Here is a 15,198-nt window from a genome sequence, read left to right on the forward strand (position 1 = left end):
CTCTGCTGCCATGTGCCACTTTCAGGTCTCTTCACACTGCTGGTGTGTTAAATTTTTTGACATAGGGTGCAGGCAGATTACGGGCCTCACATAGCTGCTGCCAGGCCCCTAATCTGCCATGGGCCCCTATATACCGCCTCCTCATGCTGCTGCCAAGTCCAGAGTCTCTCATGGGTCCCTGTACGGCCTCCCATTGCTGCTGTCTCCATCGCCACACTCTGCTGCCATGTGCCACTTTCAGGTCTCTTCACACTGCTGGTGTGTTAAATTTTTTGACATAGGGTGCAGGCAGATTACGGGCCTCACATAGCTGCTGCCAGGCCCCTAATCTGCCATGGGCCCCTATATACCGCCTCCTCATGCTGCTGCCAAGTCTAGAGTCTCTCATGGGTCCCTGTACGGCCTCCCATTGCTGCTGTCTCCATCGCCACACTCTGCCATGTGCCACTTTCAGGTCTCTTCACACTGCTGGTGTGTTTAATTTTTTGACATAGGGTGCAGGCAGATTACGGGCCTCACATAGCTGCTGCCAGGCCCCTAATCTGCCATGGGCCCCTATATACCGCCTCCTCATGCTGCTGCCAAGTCTAGAGTCTGTCATGGGTCCCTGTACGGCCTCCCATTGCTGCTGTCTCCATCGCCACACTCTGCTGCCATGTGCCACTTTCAGGTCTCTTCACACTGCTGGTGTGTTTAATTTTTTGACATAGGGTGCAGGCAGATTACGGGCCTCACATAGCTGCTGCCAGGCCCCTAATCTGCCATGGGCCCCTATATACCGCCTCCTCATGCTGCTGCCAAGTCCAGAGTCTCTCATGGGTCCCTGTACGGCCTCCCATTGCTGCTGTCTCCATCGCCACACTCTGCTGCCATGTGCCACTTTCAGGTCTCTTCACACTGCTGGTGTGTTAAATTTTTTGACATAGGGTGCAGGCAGATTACGGGCCTCACATAGCTGCTGCCAGGCCCCTAATCTGCCATGGGCCCCTATATACCGCCTCCTCATGCTGCTGCCAAGTCTAGAGTCTGTCATGGGTCCCTGTACGGCCTCCCATTGCTGCTGTCTCCATCGCCACACTCTGCCATGTGCCACTTTCAGGTCTCTTCACACTGCTGGTGTGTTTAATTTTTTGACATAGGGTGCAGGCAGATTACGGGCCTCACATAGCTGCTGCCAGGCCCCTAATCTGCCATGGGCCCCTATATACCGCCTCCTCATGCTGCTGCCAAGTCTAGAGTCTGTCATGGGTCCCTGTACGGCCTCCCATTGCTGCTGTCTCCATCGCCACACTCTGCTGCCATGTGCCACTTTCAGGTCTCTTCACACTGCTGGTGTGTTAAATTTTTTGACATAGGGTGCAGGCAGATTACGGGCCTCACATAGCTGCTGCCAGGCCCCTAATCTGCCATGGGCCCCTATATACCGCCTCCTCATGCTGCTGCCAAGTCCAGAGTCTCTCATGGGTCCCTGTACGGCCTCCCATTGCTGCTGTCTCCATCGCCACACTCTGCTGCCATGTGCCACTTTCAGGTCTCTTCACACTGCTGGTGTGTTAAATTTTTTGACATAGGGTGCAGGCAGATTACGGGCCTCACATAGCTGCTGCCAGGCCCCTAATCTGCCATGGGCCCCTATATACCGCCTCCTCATGCTGCTGCCAAGTCCAGAGTCTCTCATGGGTCCCTGTACGGCCTCCCATTGCTGCTGTCTCCATCGCCACACTCTGCCATGTGCCACTTTCAGGTCTCTTCACACTGCTGGTGTGTTTAATTTTTTGACATAGGGTGCAGGCAGATTACGGGCCTCACATAGCTGCTGCCAGGCCCCTAATCTGCCATGGGCCCCTATATACCGCCTCCTCATGCTGCTGCCAAGTCTAGAGTCTGTCATGGGTCCCTGTACGGCCTCCCATTGCTGCTGTCTCCATCGCCACACTCTGCCATGTGCCACTTTCAGGTCTCTTCACACTGCTGGTGTGTTTAATTTTTTGACATAGGGTGCAGGCAGATTACGGGCCTCACATAGCTGCTGCCAGGCCCCTAATCTGCCATGGGCCCCTATATACCGCCTCCTCATGCTGCTGCCAAGTCCAGAGTCTCTCATGGGTCCCTGTACGGCCTCCCATTGCTGCTGTCTCCATCGCCACACTCTGCTGCCATGTGCCACTTTCAGGTCTCTTCACACTGCTGGTGTGTTAAATTTTTTGACATAGGGTGCAGGCAGATTACGGGCCTCACATAGCTGCTGCCAGGCCCCTAATCTGCCATGGGCCCCTATATACCGCCTCCTCATGCTGCTGCCAAGTCTAGAGTCTCTCATGGGTCCCTGTACGGCCTCCCATTGCTGCTGTCTCCATCGCCACACTCTGCTGCCATGTGCCACTTTCAGGTCTCTTCACACTGCTGGTGTGTTTAATTTTTTGACATAGGGTGCAGGCAGATTACGGGCCTCACATAGCTGCTGCCAGGCCCCTAATCTGCCATGGGCCCCTATATACCGCCTCCTCATGCTGCTGCCAAGTCCAGAGTCTGTCATGGGTCCCTGTACGGCCTCCCATTGCTGCTGTCTCCATCGCCACACTCTGCTGCCATGTGCCACTTTCAGGTCTCTTCACACTGCTGGTGTGTTAAATTTTTTTGACATAGGGTGCTGGCAGATTACGGGCCTCCCATTGCTGCTGCCAGACATGTAATCTGCCATGGGCCCCCGTACCGACTCCTCATGCTGTGACGTTGCAACAAGGTGTAATTCAACCCTACATATGTTAGACCGCCTTTACGAACAGCTAAAGGCCATCACAGATTTCCTGATGTTAAAAGCGGATAAAGGTACTCCCTGTGTAACTTAGATGTCAGCCATTGTCAGCTCATGTGTGACACCTGCGCTTGCTCAGGCCCTTTGAGGAGGCCACGCTATTCGTGAGTCGGCAGGACTATGGGATGAATGAGGTCAAATCGGCCATGGGCCCCCGTACCGCCTGTTCACGCTGATGCTGGTCCCACAGTGTGACCTGGGTCCCTGTACGGCCTCCCATTGCTTCCACTCTGCCATGTGCCACTTTGAAATCTCCTCACACTCCTGCGGTTGTCCATTTTGTCATAGGTTGCTGGCAGATTACAGGCCTTCCATAGGTGCCACCAAGCCCCATATCGGCCATGGGCCCCCGTACCGCCTGGTCACGCTGCTGCTGGGCCCACAGTGTGACCTGGGTCCCTGTACCGCCTCCCATTGCTCCCACTCTGCCATGTGCCACTTTCAGGTCTCCTCACGCTCCTGCTGGTTTCCATTTTGTCATAGGTTGCTGTATGGCCTCCCATTGCTGCTGCCTCCACCGCCACACTGTGGCTCCAAACACTGGTTTTGGCCCCGTGACTGGCCAAAGGAGTGAAGTGTGCAGTGATTCTAAGATCGACGGCACTCATCTGCATGTCATACTGACAGACAGTATTATTTCTCTTCCCCAGCAGACTCCAAGGGCATTTAAATTAAAGGTACAGTGTTCTGCACTAATATTAAGTCTCTCTGAAGCCTAGAAACACCCTTTTTTAAGTTAAATTCACAGCGAATTTATTCGACTCGAATCGAATATTGTCCACGAATTCGCCGAATCAGTCGAATCGAATTTTTCATTTCTTCGCTCATCTCTAGTGGCAATCAGCAACTTATAGGGGGACTTCCAGACTGTAGCGGGCATTCTGACACTGGTGGGGGAACTGACTTGGTGTCACTGACATCCCTGGTGTCAGTGCTAATAAACAGCACTGACACTGTACTAATGGCACTGGGCAGGAAGCGGTTAACATGTGGGGCGATCAAAGGGTTAACTGTATGCTGTTTTACTCTGTGCTGTGTGTTTGACACTGTAAGCACGCTGCTTTGTATGGCTCTGCTAATGAAGCCATGCAAAGCAGTGTGCTGGAGCTGACAGGGGAGAGATCTGTTGTCTGAATGGGGACAAATTCCAACACTCCTAAACTTCATGGAAAGTCTTATTATATATTATTTAATACACGTACTTACAGTACATAGTTCTGTCAGTTTCCGCAGTGCATATATATATATATATATAATTCACAACAGTCCCTGCCCTCAAGGAGCTTACGGTCTCCCTAACTCACATTCATGTATACATATATCAGTGCCGATTTAGACAGGATCCAATTAACCTACCAGCATGTCTTTAAAGTGTGGGAGGAAACAGGAATATCCAGAGGAAACCAGTGGCAAGCACAGGGAGAACATGCAAACTCCAGGCAGGTAGTGCCATGTTGGACATTTGAACTGATGTCTTCCAAAAGGATGAAGGCTGGTATAGCTGCAAAGAAAGGATCAGCTTCATATTAATGGCCATAGCTTTAGAATGGGATGTCCTACACAGAGCATTGACCTCAACCCTTCTGAAACCTACTGAATTGGAATTCCAAATGTGAGCCCAGTGTGCCAAAGAGCTTTAGACAATTAAGGAGCAGAAAAGTCTGAGCCAATTGGAGTATGAGAAAGAAAACTGGCTGGGCTGCAGAGCCTCATGAAAATTGTAGTTCTTAAAGAAGCACTGTATTATACTTGTTTATAGAGACTTCTAGCTACTAGAATTCAGTCCCCACAAATCCTTGATGCTACACGGGGAGAGCTTCACAGTCTTTCCCAGGTAAACTGATCGAGATCTGAACAGTCCTGGGGAGAGAGTGGCGTGGACAGATTTGCCAAAGTCTGTGCCCCACAACCAATGGACCTAAGCCATTAAAGAGGAGCTATGAGGAACTGTTGCTGTGCCTATTCTCCCACATCAGGGAAAGGGGATGGACTTGCATCTGAACTAGCTAAACCTGCCTTCAGAGACTGATTTAATAGAAGAATTGCAGCGGTTTCCGGGTCCGAGTGGAGAGACTGCAAATTGTGTGGGAGCTGCTGATCACCAAACCATTAGGACCTGATTAGCCACCAGCCAGAAAGTGGTGAGCTGAACTACATATCCTTCACACCTGCCACAAACTGTTAGCCCAAACAGAGACAGCACCTACTTGCTGCTTGGCCTCTGTTATTTAGTGATGCTCGTAAAAGGACAGTGCACCACCTAAAGAAGGGCCCCATTGTAAGCCGACCAATGTTGACTACCATGCACCAGGGATTTTCAGACACTTTCAGGGGTACTCCATTCACTAGAGATTCATACACCCACCTGGTGTCCAGTATACACCAGGACCCTTTTATTCCTCTGAACTAGTTGAGGTTTTTTAGAGACTCTAGTTACCGGTAGTAATTTCATTGTGTCTTGCCATAGCCCTTGAGTGCCAGCTGGAGGATAATTACCATTTCAGCCTTCATAGCACTCTTAAGTCTGTGTAATTACCTGTTTACTGATTTACCCTTTTCTTTGTTTGCTTTGCCATAGACATCCTCCCAGAACCACTTAAAAAACGTTTGTGGGTTTTCTTGCAAAATTGTCAGTGCTTTTTCATTTGTTTTTGCAAAAAATAAAACACCCAGTGGTGATTTGTCAAGGTCCTACCTTTCTTCAGAGCTTGTGCATCTCAATGAGCTGGCATCCATCTTGGTTTTCTGCAAAGCATGGTGGGAACCTTTATGCCTTCAGGCTTCTGCGGCTCCTCCTCAGAAGGGTGTGGTTGAGCACATTTAAACCTGCTGTCTGCAAGTGTGCGCTGCACTTGTGTCCTGTATGTTGCCCTGTTGCAAGCTCTTGTGTTGTTCCCATTGCTCTCCTGGGCAATGTTCATGAGAGGCTCGGCTTTCCAGGGACTATCCCGCCTCATTGGATGTGACTGCTGTCAATCACAGCCAGTGAGCCAATGAAGAGAGAGAGGGGGCAGGGCCAAGCAGTAGCTCTGTGTGTGAATGGACATACAGAGCAGTGGATTGGGAGCAAGCATAGCAAGCTGCTAAGGAGGGGCCAGGAGTGTAAGCAGGAGACCCGAGAAGAGGAGGATCAGGGCTGCTCTATGCAAAGCCACTAAGACATGTGTCAATTTCAGATGGAGGGGATCCTCCCATGCCACCCCATTTATCTAATCTACACATTTTATTTAAAAAATATCTACCTAAATGCCCCAGTTTCTTACCAGAAATGAAGGTTACGTGACAGGGCAAGTCCCATGCCTTCTTTCCTCTGGTCTGAAGTGTAGGAGAGTCCTTCTTCCAGTGCCCATGTCCTTCCAGTGCTTGACGATATGGTGTTTGGATCTAGGGAGACTTATAGCATCATGAAAACTCCAGACTCCGAACACTTGGAATAGTGACAAAACCAGTGCAACCATCTTCCCAGATGTTCTCAGGAGATTCACACTTAGGGTATATCTTCAGCACACAAGAGGTGCTTCTCAATAGGCCTCGAAGGCATCGTAAAACCAAGCCACAGTACCTGCTACATGAAGGTGAGGGGTAGCAAAGTTTATCCATCTTCCCCTATGTGTCCTCCTCGGTTCACCCCTGCAGAGGGCCCTCACACATCTTCTCTGGTGCCTGGTGATTGACCCAGTGCTGACACATAGAGGAGGAAAAAATCTTCAACCTCTGTAAGCTCTGACAGGTTTTTCTAGAGCTTATATATACTTTCCTAATGGCCAAATATTACAACAGGTGAGGATGTGCTGAAAGGGAGAAGGTTAGTGTATGGCCTTTTTATATTGCCCTTCATGGCAAAGTAATGGTTCAAGGAAGACTGACTAGCTGCCAAAGCAAAAGGGATTGTGACTCACCTACCGCCTGAACTGGGGGATACAGGAAACCTGGGATACAGAAAGTAACTTTAGATAAAAAGCAGATAAAGGAATCCAAGATAATTTTAGTTGTTGGTAAAAAAAGTCATAAATACAGCCAAAGCGTTTTGAGGGCAACACTACCCCTGAATCAGGGCTTAACACAGGATAAAACTTGGATGGACTTAGAGAAAACAGTGACTTCACAGATCTATATTAGAACCAGTATTAAACTCTCCATGTATTGTATCAGCTTAACAGCAATTGTCAAGTGCTTACCCCCACAGGATTCAGCAGCTACTGAGGGGATAAATTCTATCTATCTATCTATCTATCTATCTATCTATCTATGTTCTGCATCTCCAATGTAAGCATTGATAGTGTGATCTCTGTAACTTACAGTTGTGATGAGATAGCGATAACTTCAACCTCAGTTGGATACCACAGTCAGTGACTCAATCGATAAGACATTTTGTAGATCTTTTGAAGTTTATTCCATAAACTGAGAGAATCTTACAACAGTGAACATTCGATAGGTCAAAAGATCACAATATTTCCTGCTCCATGACATGTGGCTAGAGCTTCAATGCATGTCTAGGAAAGGGGGAGGGCTATCTATACAGCATTAACTAAACCAAAGGAAAGGGAGGAGCAGAAACAAAATGTAGAAACACTTAAAGGCATATGACAGTCAAAATGACAGTAAGGTGAAACATGACTATCAAATCTATCTATCCGTCTATCTATCTATCTATCTATCTATCTATCTATCTATCTATCTATCTATATTTCTATCTATCTATCTATCTATCTATCTATCTATCTCATAGGTTATTGGCCCTTTTAAACCCCTTGGCAAGACATCACACTGCATATTTTTACTACCTTGCCTTGATGGATAGTGCAAGGAGAAGGAAGAAGAAGACTGTGATTGGTGCACAGGCTACAAGAATGCCAGCCCCTAGAAGCAGTTCAAGGAGGACTCTAACTGGATGCCATGGCCAGGAAATGTGGCCCCAACTACCTCCCAAAACTGGGGGATTATATCTATCTATATATTTATGTATGACGGACCACCCTGACTGGGTGTCTCTGCCAAACGGTGCCTCCTGCCCTCCAAACCCTCCAGACCGACAGCTAATACCATCCCTTTAACCCAAGCATAAAACGCAGAAGAGATGTTGGGGTAAAACCAAAGGAACAACTGTTTATTAAAACCCAGACTCATACTTTATACTCCCAGGAGGACATTCCCATCTTGGGAATATTAGTATAGATAAGATAAGCTTTACAACCAGTAAAAACATGAAAATGCAACCTTTAAACATTCATCTAATTAACAACTAGGCACCTAGAAAAGTCTTATCAGTATGGCTAGTAGTCACACAGATTCCTCACCCTGCCTCCCTTGCCTATGTGTTGGAAAATATGTCCACAATAAGTCTTGATTAGCCAGGGCATGCCCACCAGGATGCTGTAAAACAGTTCAACAGCCCTGGATACAGTACATTACACCACTCGTTTCTAAATGTACCACCCCAGATCCAGCAAATGGAACATCTTCAGCGGAAATAGTATAAAAAGTTAATAAAGTTGGTAGTAGCTGGGGAAAAATGGACAAATGCTGCATTATGTAGCTCTCTTGAGGCCCAGCCGGGGCAAGATAAGAAATATGCCCAAAAAGAGTTCCATATCCTGGGCTGGTGAAGGTGCGTCTGCACGATCTGTCCAACACAATGTTCTCGCAGATGCACCACTGTCCTGGGGACTTCCTGGCCGCATAATCCCAGTAGATAGTCCCGGCCTATCAAAGGGTTTCAGGACCCGACTCTCCTCCATGCTCTGACTGAGAAGCAGACAAAAACTTTGGTATCCTCCATGGGCCACCATAATCTGAAGGCTAGCCCATAGTCCCCAACAAAGGCCCTTGTCCTAGTTGGGTCTGTCACTCTATCTATCTATCTATCTATCTATCTATCTATCTATCTATCTATCTATCTATCTATCTATCTATCTCATATGTCTTTGTACATTGAAATGTTTTGTGCTGACATTTGTGGATAGACATTTCCCTATCTATCCGTGATTCTGCCCTTCAGATGCTGCTTGTCCTTTACATACCACAGAAAATGGAAAATATGTACAAATGTAGAGTTTATGTACACAATGGAATTTGCTCCGTACGTTGGATGAGCCATCTGTGTAGCTCAATACTGAAAAATGGTTATACAGTTCAGTGACTCATTAAGTATATAAAATATCAATACAAATTCATTACAATGATGGATAAAGGACACTAAATAACATTGCCCTTCAAGAAAGGTTAAATAAATTTTACAAAGAATTTCCAGTGCAAACAATTCAGTTCTTTCTACATTTATAAAGTGCATGATCATTACAAACCTCATGCTGGGAATTGGAACTTGACACTGTAACTGGTTTCCAAATGGTTAAAGCCCAACTCCAGCCAAGAATTTGTAAAATTTGGATAGACTGGGAGAAGAGTGAGAGCCACTGAAAAGGTTGAAATGCTGTCTAGACATATGGACCCCACACACATACCTCCTTGCCAAACTTGAGGGTACACAGCCTTGGTAGGCGCTGTGGTCAGAATATGGCCAGCTTGTCAGTAGTCACAATGCAGAGTATACTAAATTTGCAAGTCACAAGTTGAGAACTGCATTGGTTGATGTAGTTCTTAAAGTGTAATTATGGGCAAAAAGAATGTCAGTCTGTCCCTAGCATAAGCATGGCAGTTTATGTTTGTCTGGGTCCTCCTTGTCTTATAGTTTTATTACCTGTTGAAAATCCATTATTTTTCCACTTCTCGTACCAAACCAAGCTGTCCAGCAAAAGTGGTGGTTACAAATGGGGCAAGCCATATACGGTTAACAAAGATGCTTTTATTCACATGGTTCAGGGTTGATGCACATGGACGTGCACATGAGCATCCGTGTTTATAACAGTACAATGACATTCCGTCTTTTCTGCAATAAAAAGCTTATATGCTCATTTTTTTTTAGTTGTTTACTGCAGTGCGCCAATATGCTTGTAGGCAGGTTGCCTACATTTGTGGGTTCTGTGTTAGCAGAGCTAGCTAGTCTGCCCAGGTTAGGGAAGGGTTAATTCTTGCCTGCTGTTGCTTTTGCTGGGCTTTCTCATCTTCCCTCTGCTCTTAGGAAAAGTAGGAGGGCTGTACTCTTGCAGTCCAGCCACATGGCAAGAGAAGCAAGAGGCCCACAGAAGGAGATATAACCTTTTGCAACCCACAAGGGGGAGAGCGAGCTCCATGCACGTTCCAAGTGTTGAGATGCTGGGACACTGTCCTGGGACTTGCAGTCCGCCTGAAGATGCTGGCTTTCCAGAGAATCTCCAAGTTATGGACTTTCACCAGAAATGGACCTGGACCTTTATAAGGTATGCCTGGGCAGCCACCATGTAGTACAGTCAGGGATGGGACTCTTTGAACTTGTGTTTTGCATTTTAAATTGTTATGCTGCAGAAGCTCTCAGTAAAGTTTGTTAACCATTTTATGAGCCTGATCTGAAGTAAAAGGGGTGCATGACGGTAAAGGCACATAAATGAACTTGGGTCAGTCAAAGCACATACAGGGTACGAAGCAAGTCCATTACAAAGGTTTAACTCGGTAGGAGGAGTGGAGGAAATAAGCAGTTGTCAATGGTAACCAAGGACTGGCATGGAGTGAATAGCAGCTTGTCTTGAAGCATGGTACTTGGGCAAAGTGAGGTGTCCTCTGGTAATGAGAGGGTTGGTGTTCTGTCTCCCTCCCAAGTGGTTGGTTTCCCATAGGTACCAGGACAGAACCCACGTTATGGAGACCCCCAGTCCAGCCATTGGTACAGGAGAGTGTAAGGAGTTAAGGTCCATGCTAATTGCTTGGCAGGACCCCATTTTGTCACTGGGGGTGAGGTGGCAAAGGTATCCTGGATGGGTGCAATGGGCATAGGCTCAGTGGTGTCCCTCCTAAACAGTTCACGATCAAAGTATGCAGTGACATGGGACAACATGTTTTACTGGGATGCAGTGTATTAGTTCATTGCAGTCAGTGAAGGGCATTGATGGGCACGCACACAGAAAGGTACCCCATGTGCATGCAAGTGACCCCCACCCTTGGGCTTACAGTCACGTATTCAGCAAGTAAGGACCACCTGCCACCCAGCCCACATGTGTAAAGTGTTACCCCTATGTTTTTAATGCATATGTGTCACATGTGTAGTGTAGATTATGTGTGTATAATTTGTGTGTGTGTGGAGGGGGGTTTAGATCTCATTCACATGAGCGTATTTCTTTGCCTGGGAGTCATAGGTGCTTGCATACCATTTGCATACAGGGCAGCAGCCTGTACAAATATATGATAGGCTGACAGACACCATGGCTGTATGAATGTACAAATACAAAGGCTCTCACTGAGGTTGCCCTGCATGAAATCCAGCTCTGCTGACACCAATCTTCTCCATCAAAGAACTCGAACATCAAATACACATTATTCAGCACTACTGTTCCTTTTCTCAATTATGGGCTGGATTAAAGTGATTTTCCGAATTTAAAAACTCTGTGAGTCATACTTGGTTTTGAGAATGTTCCAAAATGCTTTCTATCACCTTCTAGGGTAGTACTAAATGGCCCTTTCACATAAGTATCACATCAAGCAGCAAATCAAGAAAGGTATTCTTCATTTAAGGTCACCTTAAGTTTCTAAATGTGTCCACAAACTAAGGACTGAAAACGCAATGGTTGGCCAAGGGAATTTAGTGCAGCAAATGAAAGACACCTTATAATGAGCTCCCTAAGCAATCGGAAGATGTCCACGTCGCCATCAGCTTAGACCTGGCAGAAATCAGTGGTACACTGATCTACAGTACAGAGAAGTTTGGTCAAAAGAGGTCTTCATGTAAGATCTAAGGCCATATCATGTCCAAATCTATACCTCCATTGTGGAAACCAGGCCAAGCTACTTGCAGTGGTTGCAGTGGTCTGACAAGGAAATTTAGTGCAGCAGATGTAAGACACATCATACTGACCTGTCTTCATGATCGCAAGATGTCCAGGGACACCATCAGCCCAAGCCTATCAGAAACTAATGGAGCCTGGTACACCCATCTACAGTACAGAGAAGTTTGGTCTGAAGAGGTCTTCATGTAAGATTTATGGTCATATCATATTCAAATGTATACCTCCATTGTGGAAACAAGGCCAAGCTTCTTGCAGAGGCTATAGTATTAGGTCAAGGAAATTTAGTGCACCAGATGAAGGACACATCATACTGACCTGTCTTCACAATCGGCAGATGTTCAGGGGCACCATCAGCCCAAATCTGTCAGAAACCAGTGGAACCCTGGTACACGCATGTACAGTCCAGGGAAGTCTGATCAGAAGTGGTCATCATGTAAGATTCATGGCCATATCATGGTCAAATCCATAGTTCCAACATGGAGGCCAAGTGACTCATCTATGCATGAAAATGCAAGAGTTGGTGAGCAGAAAAATGGCAACAGGTTCAGCAAAATCTGCTGACCAATGGAGCAATGGCAGGAAATTTAGTGCACTAGATGAAGTACACATCATACTGACCTGTCTTCACAATCGGCAGATGTTCAGGGGCACCTTCAGCCCAAATCCGTCAGAAACCAGTGGAACCCTGGTACACTTATGTACAGTCCAGGAAAGTCTGATCAGAAGTGGTCATCATGTAAGATTCATGGCCATATCATGGTCAAATCCATAGTTCCAACATGGAGGCCAAGTGACTCACCTAGGCATGAAAATACAAAAGTTGGTGAGCAGAAAAATGGCAACAGGTTCAGAAAAATCTGCTGACACATCCAATGGTGCAATGGCAGCTGATGCATCCAGCTTTAAATATTTGATTGTAAGAGGAGGCATTTTGTTCGCTGAAGGCCTGAAGAGCTGTACAAAGATGATTGTTTGCAAGTGACAATGAATCATGGTGGCCGTTTCTTCAGGAGTGGGGCTGTGTTTATGCATATGGATTTGCAGAGTTTGTGAGAATTAAAGATAAAGTCTAATGGAAAAAAAATATGTGTATACAGTATATATATATATATATATATATATATATATATATATAAAATGTATTTGTTTATTTATTTTCGTTAAACAGGGGCGCTACTTACCAACAATCAAGTGTGTCCTGAGTGCTGATGGCTACTACTTACAGTATTATTTCCTCAGTCTTCTGCCCCTAGACACCTCCACAGTGGTGATGCCATGTTGCTTTGGGGGTTACTACGAGTGGCAGAGCATGAGACAGGCACTCGTCAAAAGTGCTGACTATGCCCAACATTTCCACCTCTGTGCTCCATTTATAGCACCTTTCCTATATGTTCCCACAGTGCTAAACATTCCGTCCAACCTTCAATTATAGAAGGCTTTGCCATATGGCTTGATTCTTATCCATCATGCAGTACCACTAGGAAGGCATCTATCTGGTCCTGAATTCCTTCTGCTGCAGAGTAATGGCCCCAAACATACAAAGTCATGAAGTACTATTTTGGTGAAAAAAAGGACAAGAAGTACTAGAAGAGATAGTATGGGGTCCACAGCTCCCTGATCTGGTAATAGGAACTGAGACAGACTAAATCCACAGAAGAACTGTGGTTATTATTATTATTATTATAATACAGGATTTATGGCGCCCACAGTTTTCTCAGCGCTTTACAATATAAAGGGAGACAGTACAATTACAATACAGTTCAATACAAGAGGGATAGGAGGGCCTGATCCTGGTAGCTTACAATCTAAGAGGGAGGGGCTGGTGGTACAAAAGGTAATAACTGTGGGGTATGGACTGATAGGAGGAATAGAAGATTCTGTTATTAGCTGAGGGCAGGATAGGCTTCCCTGAAGAGATAGGTTTTCAGAGATCGCCTAAAAGTGGGCAGAGTAGGTGATAGTCTGATAGATTGGGGTAAAGAGTTCCAGCAGATAATGGGGGGGGGGCACTGGAGAAGTCCTGGAGATAAGCATGGGAGGAGGAGACAAGGGAGCTAGAGAGCAGGAGGTCGTGGGAGGAGCGGAGAGGACGGGTTGGGTGATATTTGGAGACAAGACTGGTGATGTAATTTGGTTAGTTCTCCTAGATCAGCCCTTCTCAACCAAGGTTCCTCCAGAGGTTGCAAGAGTTTCCTTGAGTAATGAGCAGTTTCTGCTCCTCAGATACAGTATGTAACTACTGACCATGGGCGGACTGACCATATGGAAACTCGGGCACTGCCCGAGGGCCTGGGGTCAGTAGGGGGCCCCATGAGATGCCCCTGGTACCTTTTCACAGGCTTTTTTGAGTTTGGGCAAGGACACAAGGGCCCCATGATCCCCTATTGCCCGGGGGCCACATAAGTTTTCAGTCTGCCCCTGCTACTGACATCAGTGAGCTTTTTAGATATCTGTAAGGGAAGCGTTGTTCCTTCTGACCACCAATGTAAGAAGCATTCTTCCCACTGTGGCCACCTATCTAAGGGGCATTCTTCCCACTGTGACCACCAAGGTAAGGAGCATTCTTCCCACTGTGGCCACATATGTAAGGGGCATTCTTCCCACTGTGAACACCAATGTAAGGGGCATTCATCCCACTGTGACCTCTAATGTAAGGGGCATTCATTCCACTGTGACCACCTATGTAAGGGGCGTTCTTCCCACTGTGGCAACCTATGTAAGGGGCATTCTTCCCACTGTGACCACCAATGTAAGGGGCATTCATCCCACTGTGACCACCTATGTAAGGGGCATTCTTCCCACTGTGATCACCTATGCAAGGGGCATTCATTCCACTGTGACCACCTATGTAAGGGGCGTTCTTCCCACTGTGGCAACCTATGTAAGGGACATTCTTCCCACTGTGACCACCAATGTAAGGGGCATTCATCCCACTGTGACCACCTATGTAAGGGGCATTCTTCCCACTGTGATCACCTATGTAAGGGGCATTCTTCCCACTGTGATCACCTATGCAAGGGGTATTCTTCTCACTGGGACCACCAATGTAAGGGGCGTTCTTCCTATTATGGTCACCTATGTAAGGGGCGTTCTTCCCATTGTGACCACCTATGTAAGGGGCATTCTTCCCACTGGGGCCACCTATGTAAGGGGCGTTCTTCCCACTGTGACCACCTATGTAAGGGGCGTTCTTCCCACTGTGACCACCTATGTAAGGGGCATTCTTCCCACTGTGGTCACCTATGTAAGGGAAGTGTTCTTCCTTCTGACCACCAATGTAAGGGGCATTCTTTCCACTGTGGCCACCTATGTAAGGGGCATTCTTCCCACTGTGACCACCTATGTAAGGGGCGTTCTTCCCAATGTGACTACCTATGTAAGGGGCATTCTTCCCACTGTGGCCACCTATGTAAGGGACATTCTTCCCACTGTGACCACCTATGTAAGGGGCATTCTTCCCACTGTGGCCACCAATGTAAGGGGCATTCTTCCCACTGTGGCCACCTATGT

The sequence above is a fragment of the Staurois parvus genome, unplaced genomic scaffold (genome assembly GCF_062004578.1).
Source record: "Staurois parvus isolate SC_StPar_1 unplaced genomic scaffold, SC_StPar_1.0 ptg000119l, whole genome shotgun sequence".
Lineage (NCBI taxonomy): Eukaryota > Metazoa > Chordata > Amphibia > Anura > Ranidae > Staurois > Staurois parvus.